This window comes from Notamacropus eugenii, chromosome 3, assembly GCF_028372415.1.
Source record: "Notamacropus eugenii isolate mMacEug1 chromosome 3, mMacEug1.pri_v2, whole genome shotgun sequence".
Classification (NCBI taxonomy): domain Eukaryota; kingdom Metazoa; phylum Chordata; class Mammalia; order Diprotodontia; family Macropodidae; genus Notamacropus; species Notamacropus eugenii.
The window spans coordinates 105,120,301-105,138,890 of NC_092874.1; the positions used below are offsets into that span (position 1 = coordinate 105,120,301).

Sequence of the window (18,590 nt, forward strand, 5' to 3'; positions counted from 1 at the left end):
CTGGAGAAAAGAATTGGAAAGATTATAAACACTTTAGAAGAGAAATGAGGCACCTAGGTGTCTCAGAGGATAAAGGACTGAGCACATTTAGTCTGGAAGACCTAAATTAAAATCTGGCCTCAAGATTCTTGCTAGCTGTGTGGCCCTGGGCAAATCATTTAATATCTGTCTGCCTTGATCCATTGGAAAATGAAATGAGAGACCACTCTGGTATCTTTGCCAAGAAAACTCCATGGACAATATAGTTCATGGGGTCATGAGGAATTAGGCTTGACTGAGCAACATCCACAAAGCAGTGAAAAGAAACACAAGAAATAAAATCCTGAGACTGTAGAACAAACAGAACAGAAATCAGTGACTCCGTGAGACAACAAGAAATATTAGACAAAATACAAAGACTGAAAAAATAGAATATAAATGAAAGATAGCTGGTATGAAAAACAACTGAACTGAAGAAAAGGTCAAGATGAGGTAATGAGGTTTCCCTGGACTCCCTGAAAACTATTATTAAAAAACAACTTCATTGCTACATTAAAAATATTGCAAATCAAATCTTCCAATACGCATTAGGATATGAGGATAAAGCGAGTTTTTGGAAAAAAACAAAACAAAAAGAAAACTCCCGGGAATGTCATAGCTAAAATCTAGGGCTCCCATGTCAAAGGAAAAAAAATACTGCAAGCCCTCAGAAAGAACTAGTCAGATTTACACAAAATCTGGCAGCTTCTACTCTAAATAAGAGAAGATCTTGGATTGCAATATTGCAGAAGGCAACAGATGCTGACATATCCAAGAATGATTTGTCCTGAAAAGCTGAGTATAATCCTATATGGAAAAAAGAAAAAACGATCCTTAATGGAAAAGAGGATTCTCAAGTCTGTCTGATGAAAAGACCAGAATAGAGTAGGATCTGTGAAATGCAAACACAAGACTCAAGAGAAACATACAAAGATAAATTTGTTTGAAAAACTGGAATGGATTGTAAGATGATGTAGCATTAAACTCTTAAAAACACAAACCCTTTCAGAACCTTACTGTCTTCAAATGGTATTGAGGGAACGCACACATGTATGTGTGTGTATGTACAAATACAGTCATTATGGTTTACAGTGGTTTTTTTTTTGGTTCTTTAGTCATTGTGTATACAGTTTCTCTATCTCTGCTTGCTTAACTGTGCCTGTTTATATGTCTTCCCATGCTTTTCTGAGATTTTCGTTTTTAGATTTTTTTTTACTGTTAGCTTTTGCTTTTATATCACATTCTTTGTAAGATAGATCTCTTTCCTCTAGTCTCCTGCAGAAAACCATCCTTTATAACAGAGATTAAAAAAAGAAAGGGAGGGGGAAAGGAGTCCAGGGAGGACACCAACATATCAATCGAGTCTGACAGTTTATACAATATTCCATATCCATAACTTCTACAAAGTAGCTGGGGGGAGTTCATTTTTTTAATCCATTTTTGGGGGCCAAACTTGGCCCCCACTTGAAAAAGTGATTTTCTTAAAACACAGATCTGACCATATTACACCCCTACTCAGTAAACACTAGTGGATCACTTATAAAGCCTATGTTTGGCATTCAAAGCCCCTCACAACCTGGACCCCTCCTACATTTCCAATCTTCTTGCACCTTTCTCACCCAGGCATACTTTGTGATACAGAGACACACTGGCTTCCTTACCATTCCTCAAACAGGACACCCCATCTCCCAGCACTAGGGATTTTCAGTGACTGTTCCCTATGTCTGAAATATTCTCCTTTATCTCTACTTCCCAACTTTCTTGACTCCCTCCAAGTGTTGGCTAAAATCCTACCTTCTATAGGAAACTTTTCCTGATCCCTCTTAAATTCTAGTGCCTTTCTTCTTTTAATTATTTCCTCCCATTCATTTATAGCTTATTTGTGTCAGATTGTGAGATCTTTGAGGCCCGGGACGGTCTTTTACCTTTCTTTGCATCCTTATGACTTAGTGTAGTGTCTCTCACACAGGAGACACTTAATAAATGTTGAGTACCATTTACGTTTTTCTTTTTCTTTTTTTAAACTTATTTTATTTTGAACTTGAGAAATTAAAAAAAGCATTTCCATAACATCGTTATAGTTATTTTGCATGTTTTCCTGCTTCTGCTTATTCTGTTGCCTTGTGTTCATCTTATCATTTACATCACAGTGATAGCATCCAGTTACATAGGTGTAGAACAGTTTGCTTATCCATCTCTCATTTGGTTGGCATTTACTTTTTTTTTTTTTTTTTTTTTTTACAGTTCTTTACTAATAGAAAATGTTGCTCTGACTATTGTGGTATCTATGGGACCTTTTTGCCTTTGATTTCCTTGGGGTATATGTCCTAGATAAAATAACAAAAAAAGAAACACCACAAATAAAGAAAGCAGCAATTTTTTTTCTCTTCCTTTGTGAAAACAGTGGTATCTCCTCCCACATACCCCTAACCCAAGGCAGTATTGCATCTAATTTTTGGAATCTTAGAATGACATTGTTCTTGCCAATTTCAAAAAACTCATGATAAAAAATGCTATCCACCTCCAGAGAGAAAACTGATGATCTCCTGAGTGCAAATTGAAGCATATGTTTTCACTTTTTTTTTTTTGCTTTTCCCTCCCTCACAATATGGCTGATACCAAAATGTTTTGCATGACTTCATATGTACAATGGGTATCATATTTCTTCCTTTCTGTATGAGTGGGATACAGGGTAGAGGAAGGGAGAAAATTTGGAACTGAAAATAAAAATAAATTAACAAAAAATTCGAGATAAAATATAATACAATATATGCATATACATACATATATGTATAAACATACATACATATATGAATGATATTATACTACTTTCCCTGAGTATATGGATGATTTAATTTTTAGTTTTAGACTGGATCTGTGATTTCATTAGTGTAAGGAGCTACCAGTGAAGAGTTTCCTTTAGTAATATAGGTTGGTACCTTCTCTGCAACTTAGATCCTTATAATTGCCTGGGAGAACTGAGAGGTCAAGTGATTTGCCTAAGTTTGCACAACTAATATTATCATAAGAAGGACTTGAATCCAAGTCTTTCTGATTCCAAAATCATTTTTTTTTCTATCCACTATGCCCTGCTACCTTGTTGATCTGATATCATAACTTTTTAAAACATTAAAAATAGTTTTGGAAAAATAAAGGCCAAGAAATTCCACACCTGACTTTTGACATCATAGTTCCAGATGTGCTTATCCAAGAGATAGATAAGCTTATAGAAGCAGCCCTAAAAGAATAAAAATGAAAAACAGACTGATTGGCCCAACCATCCATAGAGGAGTTAATGTACCAAAGGTGTCACCATGGAAAATACATCAAAGCCTTGATTCAGAAGGTATTTGAAAGGGAAGAGTGAATATTCCAGTGATGTGGGAGAAATCTTGGACTTTATTAATACAGTAAAAAGGAAGACAAAAACCATTAATGACTACTGACCTATATATTCTCACGTTCCCAGCTATTAAAATTTTATAAAAATTATTTCCACACAATGAAGGCATACTTGATTAAGCTATTGGTAGAGAATAAGCAAGTATACACAAACAAATGAACCATAATTTACCATCTCACAATTGATTGTAGAGATATACAGAATTCTATTGTGTTTGTTGGGTGTTGAGTATAAAGGCCATTTGATTTGGTAGAGGAAAAGACTCTTTAAATATTCTTTGAATAAGTGTGTGCCAGTTGCCTACTTTGTGGACATCTTTGAGGCTGCACTAAAAATATCAGCTTATACTTGGATAGTTTTTCTGGTTTTTGCAACCTAAAAAAAGTAGACTTTGAGTTACTTACTTATGTAAGATCTTATTGGTCATGGGGTGATGCTTCTCACTAGCCAAATGATTTTGTCAGAGGAGAATCAGTGGGCATGAGCTGGTTTTCTCAAAGCCTGCAATATTTTTGTTGCTCACCAGAGGGTGAGCTTAGACTACTTCTACTCTAGTCTGGAACTGGCTAATGGCTAGATACTGGTTTTTGTTTGTTTTAGGTGAAAAGTAATAGAGTATCACTTTGAAAAATTAAAATAATGGAAATCTCATTATAGCTTAATCACTGCCTCTGCATCTGAACATGCTCTCTGCATCTCATATTTAGGAAATTTCTTGTTATTTTTAATTAACCTTATTCATGAGCCTTAGATAATCAACTTTTAGCAGTCACATGATTTATTCAGATAGAACAAAATTAAAAAGTAAAAGAACTTGCAGGCCCAATCATCTCATTATCCAATCTTCTCACCATCCTCAATGATTTCAAAGAAATAGAAATGGGAGGAAGGATTGTGGGAAGGAGTTGTATATCTGAGAGTGCTTTTCAAGGATCAATGTCAGTTTATGTCAGCTGGGGAGCAAAGGAGCATTGTGGGAAGGAGTTTGTCCTTCCTCTGTTTCACCAACTTATATAACATATGTAACTCTTAGAAACCGCTAGTCTTGTCGCTCAGAAATTGCACCCCACTTTAGATTTGACTCATTCACCCAGTGTTGACTCCTGTAGTCCTAGTAGATAGCTTGTGCATTTTCCTTAGATTCTGATCTTTCCCCCATCCCACCCTTGATTTCACCATGAGGTAGTCCCAAAATATGTTAATATTAACTGTTTCTCCTTTGGCTAGCAACCCTGAGGGTATTCCCCTCCTGTTTTGAATTTTTTTTTTATTAAGGGGTCCATATCTTGACACATCTTTTATTTAATATTAATTTTATTTATTTTTAGTATTCTACAATCACTACCATAAAACTTAGATTTTTTTCCCCCTACCTATCCCCACTTCCCCCCTCCCTCCCCGAGATGGCATATAATTCTATATAGGATCTACACATATATTTTCACTATATAGACTCACATCTTAAAGAGGCCTAATCACTGAATGGGTGTTGTCTCACTCAAAGTGAGAACATCTTAGCTTAAAAAGGCCAATGTCTCTTCCAGCTCCCAGAGCCATCTCCAGTCATCCTGATCAATATCTGACCACTGGACCCACATGGCTCTGGAAGAGAAAATGAAGCTGGTGACTTGTATGACCCTCTGTCACTGAATTCAGATTCAATTGCAAGTCATGGCATCATCTTCTTGATGTCATGGTTCTCTTTGAGACTGATGGGACAAGACCCAAATTAGGAACCAGTAATCACAAGCAGCAGGTGGCAGCCAGTCTCCAGAACCTCTTCACCCATGGCTACATGAAAGGAATGAAATGGAATGGATCAAATAACTTTTCTAAGGATAAATCCAGTGGAAGACCAAAAGTGATGATGAATTAGTTATGAAATTGCACCCCTTTCTCTTAACCTCTCTCCTATTTACATTCCTGAATTGACCTCAAGTTTGGGGAGTGGTTGTACATCACATTTTTCTCATCTTCATATTTGTGTGTGTATATGTGTGTATGTGTGTGTGTGTGTGTGTGTGTGTGTGATATTCTCTAAAATAATAAAGCTATGGAATTCTCCTTCAAAACATTCCTAGCTTCCATGGGGAGGACAAAATAGAGACTGATGGTAGTCTGTTTATGGGCTCCGAGGAACCGATTTCTTTTATCACTGACTTCTAGGATCAGGAGTGTGAGCTTGAACCCTTCCACTAGCCTTGTGGAAAGGTTATATAGATATATGTTGATAAAATTAGGTGCTTTGGGGACTAAAATGACTATATCTGAAGAATAGTTATTTAATGAATTGTTGTTGGCTTCAAGGAAGGTCTAAAAAGGAGTCAACTAATTAATTTTTTTCTTTACATTCTCAGCACCTAACATGGTGTCTGGCACTTATTAAGCTGGCAGAATAAGTGCTTGCTGATTGAATGATCTGTCCTTGTTGATTTGCTATTCAGCCTTTTTATTTTTACAAATAACTAAGACGAAGGCAAAATGACATGTTTCTCAAATATACAGAGATAAACTGTGAGATAGTTATTAATATATTAAGTGAGAATCTGATCTAAAAAGATCTCAACAGGCTAGCATACCTGTTTAGTTATAATAAGAAGACATTTAATAGAAATATATATTTTGAAAAGGTTCCCAAAATCAACTTCACAAACACAATCTATGTGAAAAATGTTTAGGAGTTTTAATAGATCACAAACTCAATATAATAGTGTAAGATGGAAGCCAAAATGTGCTATTTGAGGTTTCATTAAGAATGGTGTAGTGTTTAGAATGAGAAATGTAACTGTTAACTAGACTGTGTTCTTGTCACATCATATTTGTTACAACGTGTTTAGTTCTTCACACAAAATTTTAGAAGAAGCATAGCAAAACTGGAGCATATCCACAAGAAGGCAAGTAGGGTGAGAGGCCTGTAGAACACACTATAAAAGAATAGTTTAAATGAGCTTAGAATCCTTAGCCTGGAGGATTAAAGGTTTAGAGGGAACTTGATGGTGAGCTTTGAGTGCTTGTAGGCTTTGGCATGTGATAGAAGGGTTAAGTAAGGTTTTCAGAAAGGAGGAAAAAACAGTCATGTATTCTTATAGATCATAGATTTAAAACTAGAAAGAATCTTGGAGATAACAATTCCATACTTTCATTTTGAAATGAGGAAACTGAGGACAAAGAGGTTAAGTAACCTGTCTGATGTCACGCAGTAAGTAACAGAACAATTTGAAGCCATGCTGTCTCACTCTAAATCCAAAGTTCTTTGATTACATGTATAACAACAAGTAATTCACAAGAATCCAATTCCCTCAGTCTTATAATGTTCTCTCTAATATAATGCAACTTGATGACAAGTATTTTAGTACCAGGATCTTCTGTTGAAATGAACTACATCTGCAAAGGCTGAAATTACTGCTTTCCTTAGGTGGTCAGAGTTCATATTGTCTGATTATTACCTCTGATTTCTACTGGCACAGAGTCTTCTGCCAATGAGGTTGCCTCTCTTCTGATTTAGGTTTAAGTTCAGCGTATTCAAGGATTTCTGCATTGGAGTTTTCTTCCAGGGTGAAAGAGAACAGTCTTTGAGGACAAATCAGGCCATTACTTTCTGATAAAAAACTCAGTCCATTGCCCCAGCCTTTTGTTATTCCCTACCTCCAGACCTATACTGTACTTTCTATACATTTGCAAAGGCTAGAACCATTGCACCCAACAACACCATGACCTCAGACTAGACAGCATATTCCCCTTTGTTTGGCTTCTACTTCTGTAAAATGGGGAGGGGGGGGGAGAGGAGTTCATTGTGATTTCCCTTTCTGTCAATGGCAGCATTTATTACCCATCCATTACGCATTCAAAACTTTGATGTTTGACTTTTCCCATTTCCTTGGAGAATCACTAAATTTTGGCTAAGTGGTACAGTGGATTTGGAGTCAAGAAGACAGTTTCCTCATTGTGAAATGGTGACAATAACAGTACCTGCCCCACTGGGTTATTATGAGGATCAAATCAGATTGCATATGTAAAGCAATTAACAAACCTTAAAAAACTAATGGACCCTAGTGTTAAACTATTCTAACCTATATCCCCTAAAACTTTCCTCAGTTCCTTAATTCCTATCTATATAGCATCTCTTACATCCATATTCTGGTCATTATCCCTATTATTCCTCATTATTTCCCATTATTCCCTATCTGCTACTTGCCTGGTCTATTGTGACATCCTTCCACATTGACTTGTTCCTCCCTTTAATCTGCCTAATATTTAATAATTAAAAATAAAATAGTTAATAAAATAATAACATTTAATCTAATAAAATCTAACATTTCTGCCAAACTTATCTTTCTTAGATACATTTCTGGTTATGTCACTCCTTTGATCAAAATCCTTAATATATTCCTATTACCTACTTGACAATTTTTAAATCCTTTGCATGGTGTTCAAGGCCCTTTATTATAAGGAATCATTGTACAATTCAGTCTTATTTCATACTATTCTTATCTATACACTAGTCAAATTGGACTACTTACGTTATATAGATTCCCTATGATTTCCTATCTTTACACTTTTATTTATACCATTCCTTGTATTCCCTTCTACCTTTCACTTTGCTCCCATCTTTGCCTGTTGAAATAATACCCATTTTCTTTAAATTTTGGTTTTAAATGCTACCTTTTCCAGGGATTTATCCTATTACCATATGACAATAATGACTTTTATTACATATAAATATTACACCATATAAGAATATTGTTTACTCCTAGTTTATGCACTTATGCATTATTCTGAATTACAAATATTTGTATATGTTACCATTTCCTATCTCCTTTCATGCTAGTTGGGAAGCTGCATGAAGGCAAGGAATACATCTATTTTAAAAATATTTTATTTTTTCCAATTACATGTAAACATTTTTAACATTCATTTAAAAAAAATTTGGGTTCCAAGTTCTTTCTCTCCCTTCCTTCTTCCCTTCTTCATTGAAAAAGCAAACAATTTAATATAGGTTATGTATGTGTAGTCATCCAAAATATATTTCGATATCAGTCATGTTATGAAAGAAAATAGAAGCAAAAAAACCCAAGAAAAATAAAGTTTCAAAAGTATGCTTTTATTTGCATTCAGACTCCATCAATTTTTTCTCTGGTAGTGGATGGCATTTTTCATCCTAAATCCTTTGGAATTGTCTAAACCATTGTATTGCTGAGAATAGCTTCATAACCGATCATCTTACAATATTGCTCTTACAGTGTACAATGTTTTCCTAAAATTCTGGTGATTTAGGTGTGCTTATTTTTTATCCTGTAACTTTGCTAAAGTTGTTAATTATCTCAACTAGTTTTTAGTTGATTTATTTAAGTGTAACATCATATCATCTGCAAAGAGTGATAGTTTTTTTCCTTATGCCACATTCTAATAAGTTCAATTTCTTTTTCTTCTCTTATTGATATAGTGAATTTTTTTAATTACAGTATTGAATAGTAGTGGTAATAATGTCCATCCTTGCTTCATCCTTGATTTTTCTAGAAAGGGCTTCCTATACTACAGGAGTATTCTGACCTTATACTATCTAATGATTTTGAATAGTCTAAAGTAATATTGATTAATATGACTGACATATAGTGTAGTTTCCCTATTTTTCTTTTTTGATTAGATCTATTTTAGCTTTAATTTCATCTTTTTTTTTAGCAAGCAGTTGACTCATTTTTCATGATTTTCTTGTATCACTCTCATTTCTCTTCCCAATTTTTGCTCTACTTCTCTTACTTGATTTTCAAAATCCTTTTGGAGCTCTTCCATGGCCTGAGACCAATTCATATTTTTCTTGGAGGTCTTAGATGGATAAACTTTGACTTTGTTTTCTTCTGTTTGCATGCTTTGGTCTTTCTTGTCACCAAAGTAGGATTCTATAGTCTCATTCTTTTTTTGGTTTTTGTTCATTTCCCCAGCTCTTTACTTGATTTTTGAGCTCTTTGTCAAGATAGTTCTCTGCTTTCAGTGGGAGTGGGGGGTTGTGTACTGTCAGCCACTCAGATCCCCCCCACAATCTGTGGGCCTAGAGCTCCAGAAACAGTTGCTGTCTCTGCCTCTCCTGCTGCTGTAGCTGCCTTAGGTTCCTCTGCCCCCTCCCCCCTCTGCCACCCTGGGGCTGGATCACTCCACTGTCCTGCACTGGTCCCACAGGCTTTTCCCACTCACCTTCCAGACTTTCTGAAGTCTGGAAACCACCATAGGTATGAGAGATTCAGTCTCCCCAATGCCTGCTCAGGTCCCCTCTGTGCACGTATGGCCCACAGTGGACTGTGCTCTGCTCCTAGCATGGTACAATAGATACTTCCCAGTGACCTTCCAGGCTGTCTTGGGCTGGAGATTTGCTTCACCACATCATTCTGTGGGTTCTGCAGCTCTAGAATTTGCTTAGAGCCATTTTTTACAGGTATTTGTCTGGGCTTGGTGGGAGAGCTCTAGAAAGCTGGTGCTGTTACTCCACCATCTTGACTCTGCCCTCCTATCAATTTTTTTTTAAAGGATAGATCTATTTAAGTATTGTATTTCCTCTTCTGTTAATTTGGGCAATTTATATTTTTGTAAATATTCATTCATTTCACTTAGATTGTCTATTTGTTGACATATAATTGGGCAAAATAGCTCCTATTAATTACTTTAATTTCCTCTTTGCTGATAGCAAATTTTCCTTTTTGATTTTTGATACTGGTAATTTGATTTTCTTCTTTGTTTTTAAAAAATCAAATTAATCAATGGTTTACCTGTTTTATTGCTTTTTTTCATAGAATCAGCTCCTACCCTTACTTATTAGTTCAATGGTTTTCTTACTTTCAATTTTATTAATGTCTCTTTCAATTTCCAAGTTGATGCTTGTTTTTGCATTTGTCTTAGTAGCATGCTTAATTCATTGATCTGCTTTTTCTCAATTTTATTGATGTATGCATTTAGAGATATAAATTGTCTCCTAAGTACTACTTTGGCTATATCCCATAAATTTTGATATGTTGTCTCATTGTTGTCCTTGTCTTTAATTAAATTATTGTTTCCATGTTTTGTTCCTAGATCTAGTCATTCTTTAGGATTAAATTGTTTAGTTTCCAGTTGACTTTTTAATCTGTGATTCACAGCCCTTTACTGAATTTTTATTGCATTATGATGTGAAAAGGAAACATTTAGTATTTTTGTTTTTCTGCATTTGACTGTGAGGTTTTTGTGCTCTAATATATGATTAATTTTTGTATAGGTGCTGTGTATCACTGAGAAAAAGTTATATTTTTTTTATTACAATTCCGTTTTCTTCAGAGATCTATCATACTAACTTTTCTAAAATTCTATTCACCTTCTTAACTTCCTTCTTGTTTATTTTTTTGGTTAGATTTGTCAAGTTCTGAGTGGTAAAAGTTGTGGTTTTCCCACTAAACTAGTTTTACTGTTTCCTCCTGTGATTCATTTAACTCTTCCTTAAAAAATTTTGATGCTATACCATTTGGTGCGCATGTATATTGCTTCATTGTCTATGGTATCATCTTTTAGCAAAATATAGTTTCCCTGCTTTTCTCTTTTAATTGGATCTATTTTTGTTTTGTCTGAGATCATGATTACTAACACCTTCACCCCCTCTTTTTTACTTCAGTTGAGGCATAATAGATCTCCTCCTTTACTTTTAGGTTTATTTTGTATGTGTGTATACTGCTTCAAGAGTGTTTCTCATAAACAATATATTGTAGGATTTTGGTTTCTAGTCTACTCTTTTATCTGCTTCCAGTTCAGAGGTGGATTTATCTCATTCACCTTCACAGTTATGATTACAATGAATTTCCCTCTATCCTGATTTCCCCTCTCCCATTTATCCTTCTCTTTCTCTCTCCTTTCACTCTGTCCCTCTTCAAAAATATTTTGCTTCAAAGTACTGCATCTTCCAATCCACCCTCTTCTAACAATACCTCCTTTTTTATCCCCTTCCCCTCCTACTTCCTTATAGGTTTAGATGGATTTTTATACTCCACTGAGAGTGAATGCTATTCTTATTTTGAGCCAATTTCAATGGGAGTAAGGTTCAAGTATTGCCTTCCCCCATTTTCCTTTCTACTGTAAAAACTCTTTTGTGCCTCTTTTATGTGAGATAATTTATCCTGTTTTACCTCTCCCTTCCCCTTTTCCCAATGTATCTTTTTTCTCAACTTTTAATTTTATTTTTTTGGATAGCATCCAATCATAGTCAACCCACACCCATGCTTTCTGTCTATGTACATTTCTTCTAATTGTCTTATTAATGATTAAGTTCTTAGGAGTTACAAATTCCATCTTTCCATGTAGAAATGTAAACAATTTAACCTTATTGAATCCCTTATGACTTTTTTCTTTTTCCTTTTTGTGCTTCTCTTCAGTTTTGTATTTGTCAATTTTATTTGTCTGTTCAGCTCTGGTCTTTTCATCAAGAATGCTTGAAAATTTTCAATTTAATTAACTATTTTTTCCCTTTGAAGGATTATACTCAGTTTTGCTGGATAGTTGATTCTTGGTTGTAATCCTAGTTCTTTGCCCTCCTGAATATTATATTCTAAACCCTATGATCATTTAAGATAGAAGCTGATAAATCTCATGTTATCTTGACTGTGGCTCCTTGATATTTTAATTGTTTCTGGTTCTTGCAATATTTTTTTCCCTTGAACTGGAAGTTCTGTAATTTGGCTATAGTATTCCTGGTAGTTTTCATTTTGAGATCTCTTTTAGGAGGTGATTGGTAGATTCTTTCAATTTCTGTTTTACCCATCCTTTTATTGGCTATCCTGCTGCAGAATTCATTTTTGAGGCATTATTTTAACATTCTTTGGAGAGGAATTAGGAGAGTTCAGGTGATTCTCTGTCTTTACCATCTTGATTCTGCCATTTTGGCTTCATCTCTGGGAATAAGCTTTACATAATTTTTTGTCTCCCAGTGTCTCACACAATGCTCTGAAAATGGCAGAAACTTAATATTTAGTAAAGTGAATTAAAAAAAAAACCTCTTTGAGAATTATTGCTCTTATGAAATGAAAAAGAAATCTACTTTGCTCTTGCTTTTAGCAACCATTGTATCTCCCATCCCTTTCACTGTTACTCAAATTCTGCACATGTGTAGCCTCTGCCTATTGCCTCCACTTCTACACCATCATTTTCTCTTCTATCTGCATTATGTTTTCCATCTTGACCATTCATCTGAAATCCTTCCCTCTAAGTTTACCCAAGTCTTCTCTGCAGAGTCTGATCTCATTCACCAAAACATTCTTTTTACAACTTTTGCCTATTTTGACTGTGGAAATCCTGAGGCCATGTTTCTCTGCTGTCCCTTGTCTATACTCACCTTGTTGAAGGGTTTTTGTGAGACTCAAATGAGATAATGTGTGTAAAGCACTTTGCACTAATTAAATGCCAGTTATTATTATTGTTGTTGACTCCTAGTTCATGCCATTTGTGTTATTTTGAATTATAGTTATTTGTGTATATTATGATGTCCCCTCCACCTTCCTGCTAGATTGCAAGCTGTTTGTAGGTAGAATTATGTTTAATATAATTTTTATATACCCCAACTTTCATTATTGTTGTTCTTGTTCTTATTATTCTGGAGTCACTAAGTCTCCAGTCTGGTTATGATCTAGTTCTCTGAGTCTTCTATTACTCTTATGTTGGGCTCAAGTGATATTTATAGAGCAGTAGAAGGGTTTGCTAATAAATATTTAACAGTTGGACTTTCTGGGTAGGGGAAAACGGATATACCACCTTTAAGTTTAATGTGCATTATTAATACTTTATAAAGTCTAGACAATCAACAAAACAACAAATCAAACCTGGTTTATAGTAATTGCTGATTTCTGAGGTATAAACATGCATACTGAAAATTTAACAATTCGTTTTAACAAACTGGCTAGAGCTGGCTCCAGCACACCCCTGCCTTGTTAAAACACTCACCTATTCTGATGTGTATAATTATTTCTTCTGACTGGATTAACAGTACTCATGTGGTAGTAATAGGTATGCACAACAGTCACGGATATCATTAAGGTAGATGGTTTTAAGGTTTACAAAGGGCTTTATATATGATATCTTATTTGATGTCACAATGATTCTATAGGGTAGGTGCTATTATCTCAATTTTAAAAATGAGGAAATTGAGGCAGTTAATTGACTTGTTCAAAGTCGCAGAGCTAGTAAATGTCTGAGACAAGATTAAAATTCAAATTCCTGACTCCATGTTTGACTTGTATCCATTATGCCACTTAGCTACCTGATAAGCCACATAATTTAGGTGGGATTGTTTGGTACTGTCCCTCAGTCAGAAGGAATCATTTTGTACTGTCATCTTTTCGAGTCATATAACTTTTAGTTACAAACCTTTTCCTTCCAGCTTTCTTCTCCAAGACTTTGGGAAGACCTGGATTTATTTCCCTTTCTCAGTCCAGTACAAAGCATCACTTATACAAGTTGTAGAAGTCACTTAGTACTGAGAGGAGAGAGGAAGCACATGAGGCAAAGTTCAAACTCACCACATTCTTGGAATTTCCTGGCTGTATCATTTTATTTTTGCTTTATTATATCATTTTGTGTTAATCAAGAAAAATATGTGTGATAAGGAAAAATCACATCTGAAATCTAAGGTGGAGTAGATGAATGTGCCGTTTTGTCTTACATGACTAAATCTCTAGTCACACAATCTCATTATGGGAACTCTGTATGTGCATTCAATAGGAAGAAAAGGACAACAAACACAGGGATTGTTCTTTGTGGACAAATAGGTCAGGTATGCAGCCTAGCCCCATTTTTAAGTCTTTCTATTTATAGGTGATCCTTTTACAGGATGGAGATAAAATACTTAATATGACCTTCCTGGTGAGGATATCCTCCATTAAGTAATTCATACCTTCACTTGTAGGAGAGGGGCCATGCAGTGTTGTGGAAAAGGGGAAACAAAAACTCAAGTTCCAAATCCTGTCTTCAGCTATGGCAGGGAAAGGGAGAAGCAAAGGAAAACATAATGCAAATGATGACTCAGAATGGTATCCCAGGAGGCAAGGGGACTCTATGGTGAAAACTCAGAGTCTTAAGTGAAAAATTCATCTTCACTTTCCTGACAGGGTCCAGCTGCATGAGGAAAAATAGCAAGAACAAATTTGGCACGGAAACCTTCCCCAGGCTTTTCTTAGCTTGGATTGCTGAGTGACTACAGGGATAGGCACCCATAATGATTTTGCAGAATGCAATGCAGAAACTGTCATTATCAAAAATATTAGACATGAAGAGCAGCAAAGCAACACAATTCAGAATGTAGAGGAGGAAGGAACTTATGGATTTGATGGCTCCTGTGTGAGCCTCCATGCTGGGATGCCTAGAACTTGTAGTATTGCTCTCCATCTGTAGGGTATGTCTCTTGAGAGAGATGATCAACAGGATGGCTGCAAACATGAACAGGATGAGAGGAATGAACTTTCCCACATTGTAGATAATAGCCAAGTTAATCATGTTGCTGTTGATGATGTATGTCTTCTTTGTGGAAATGGAGCATGGGTCAGGGTTTAAGTGATTGCAGGATGTATTATGTATCTACTGGGAAAAAAGGACACTATAGCAGAAGGAAATGATTACTGATGACCACAGTAGCCAGGGCATTAATCCAGTGATTCTCCACTTTAGCCTGAGGAACAGGGGGTTGTTGAAATTGACAATCTTTACAAAGTAGAAGATTTTGAGCCAAGTAGCAAACCAGAGGCTGCAAAAAGTCAAGAACATGAAAATGACTTTGAATGTATTATAGATATTATCTTCTTTGTAAAAGGATGGGAATATTAAAGATACAGAGCTTTCTATAATCATGCAACTCTGGAAAACAATTCTAGATGAGCTGAGGACAAACAAAATCCTACCATTTGTGGAGAACTTTCTGTTCTGAATCCACTTAGCCCCATTTATAACTGTAATGAAACTGTTCCTAATAATGCCAATGATGCACTCCATTCCTGGAATTGTGAAAGATATGGTAATTACAAATATTTATGGCTTATCTTCTGGGAAGCTGTAAGTTTCAATCATCATCAGCTACAAATCTTCTATTTTAGGAGGAAAGATGTTGTTCAGGCACCTGACTGGCAGATCCCTAGTAGTACCCAGAATTAATCTTATTGGAAGCAATTGATATAACATTTCTAAATTCACATGATTTGTTTATTTCAGGATTCTTAGCTCTGAGCCTAGATATGCAAATGATTGAAGGATTTCATTCCCAGGTATCTCTCTATTTTAAGACACGTTGTCAGTGGACTAGCCAGGGGATTCTGGAAAGGACTCAAGTAGAGTTGAACTATTTTACTCTCTTCTTTCAAATTCAATGATACTGCCTTGAAATCTTGTCCTTTGGAGGTCTCAGGAATTATTTCATTAGTTTGCCAAATCATCATTTCTAATCTGTGACTACAGAGAGTTGCATAAAAAAGTAGACACTAACAACTCTTATAGAAGACCCAGAGTAAAAGAATTTCTTTCATGACCAACTTGACTTTTAAAGCTTAGATGTGTCTTTTTGTATATTATAACGATAATTATATGATATTTTAAGTTTATAAAGTGTTTTGCACAGCATCTGGGGACACCTTGATTTACAAAAAGGTTCCCCTTGAAAAACTATGAAAAGGTACCACTGGTATTCTGTAGTTCTTTATTCAAAACCGTAGCTCTTGAGTTCCCACTGATAGTCAGCCAATGGACATAATTAATTCAAATCAAATCATTTAATGAAATATCATAGTAAGAAAAATGGAAATAGAAATTCTTCCATTTTCCTGAGTGGGCTATTATTTACTTACCAATTAATTTTTGGTTTATCTTTTCATGACCTTTTATTACATATAATTTTTATTGCATTATGATCTGAGAGGGATGCATTGACTATCTCTGCCTTTCTGCACTGTATTGTGATGTTTTTATGCCCTAGTACATGGTCCATTTTTGTATATGTGCCATGTACCACTGAGCAAAAGATATATTCCTTTCTATCCCCTTCACTTTTCTCCAGAGATCTTTCATCTCTACCTTATCCAGCATTTTATTTAATGCCTTAACTTCTTTCTAGTTTATTTTGAGGTTAGATTTATCAAGTTCAGAGAGGGGGAGGTTGTGATGCCTTACTAGTATGGTTTTGCTGTCTATTTCTTCCTGTAAACTCCCTTAACTTCTCCTCTAAGAATTTGGATACTATTTCACTTGGAGCATATATGTTTAGTAATGATATTGCTTCATTGTCTATGGTGTCTTTTAGCAGGATATAGTTTCCTTCCTTATCTCTTTTGATTAGATCTATTTCTGCTTTTGCTTTGTCTGAGATTAGGATTGCTACCCCTGCTTCTTTACATCAGCTGAAGCACAATATATATTCTGCTCAAATCTTTTACCTTTACCCTGTGTGTATCCCCCCATTTCAAATGTGTTTCTTATAAACAATATATTGTTGAATTATGGTTTTTAATCCATTCTGCTATCCATTTCCATTTTATGGGAGAGTTCTTCCCATTCACATTCACAGTTATGATTAATATCTGTGTCTTTTCATCTATCCTTTTCCCCCTGCTTTTAGTTCTCCATTCTCCATTTCCCTCCACAATAGAGTTTTAATTTTTGACTACCACCTCCCTCAGTCTTCCCTCCCTTCCTTCAGGCCCCCTCCCTTTTGCTCCCTTTTTCCCTTACTACTTCTTCCCTCCCTTTTAGCCTCTCCTCCCTTTTCTTTACACTTTCCCCTGCCACTGCCTGTAGAGCTAGCTAGATTTCTACACTTAACTGAGTTTGTTTTTCCCTCCTTGAACCTAATCAGATGAGAGTAAATCTCAAACTATGTTCATCTCCCTTCCCTCTTTCCCTCTACTGTAATATGTTTCTGTGCCTCTTTTTGTGATGTAATTTACCTTTTTCTGCCTCTTCTTTTTCACATCTCCCATTCCAGTCCCTTTGCGCCCTTAAATCACATTTTTATCATTACATGATTTACTTTATACCTACTCCCTCTATCTATGTATATCTATTTTATATGTCATAATAAATATATAATTCTCAAAATTAACATGTATCATCTTCCCTTATAGAGATATAAACAGCTTGTTCATATTAAATAACCAGTTTTTTTCCTGTTTACCTTTTTATGCCTCTCATGACACTTATGTTTGAAAATTGAATTTTCTATTGAGCTCTGGCTTTTCCATCAGGAAGTTCTGAAAATCCGTTATTCATTGAATGTTCATCTCCTTGCCTGAAATATTGTGCTCAATTTTGCTGTGTAATTGATCTTTCTTGTAGCCCCAACTCCTTTGCCTTATGTAATATAATATTCCAGTTCCTCTGATCTTTTAATGTAGAAGCTGCAAGGTCATGTGTGATCCTGAGGGTAGCTCCTTGATCTTTGAATTGTTTCTTTCTGGTGGCCTGCAGTATTTTCTCCTTCACTTTATAGTTCTGAAATTTGACAGTGATATTCCCTGGTGTTTTCAGTTTTGGATACTTTTCAAGAGATTAACGGTGGATTCTTTTGATGACTATTTTACCCTCTGTATCTAGGACCTGGCAACTTTCTAGTAGACCAATAATTCTTAGATTTTTCTCTGCTGGATCTATTTTCTGTGTCAGTTGTTTTTCCACTTAGATATTTTACATTTTCTTCTATCTTTTCATTCTTTAGATTTTGTTTGATTGATTGCTGATGTCTCATAGTGTCATTAGTTTCTATTTGTCCAATTCTAATTTTTATCAAATTGTTTTCTTCAGTTAACTTTTGCATCTCCATTTCCATCTGTCCAATTGTTCCTTTTAAGGAGTTCTTTTCTCCAGTTAGTTTTTATTCTTCCTTTTCCATTCGTCCAGTTTTCCCAGTTAGGTTTTGTGCTCCCTTTTTCATTTGCCCAATTTTCCCTTTAAATTCTTTCATGATTTCCTTTTTCATATTTTTAAAATCGTTGGTCACTTTTTCTTCTGCGTCCCTAATTTGGCTTTTAAAATCTTTCCTGAGCTCTTCCAAGATTGTTTTTTGGGCTTGAGACCAGTTCATATTCCCTTCTGAAGTTTCAGATGGGAGTACAGTCTCAATACTGCCCTCTTTGGTGTTAATGTTTTGGTCCTTGTCTCCACAGAAAGATTCTGTAGTCTTATCTTTTCTGGT

The 18,590-nt window shown here is 35.4% G+C and overlaps 1 pseudogene; it reads right to left on the minus strand.

The window, feature by feature from the left end:
• Window positions 1–14,443: 14,443 nt before the first annotated feature.
• LOC140531861 (taste receptor type 2 member 39-like) lies at window positions 14,444–15,481 on the minus strand (annotated as a pseudogene).
• Window positions 15,482–18,590: the final 3,109 nt, after the last annotated feature.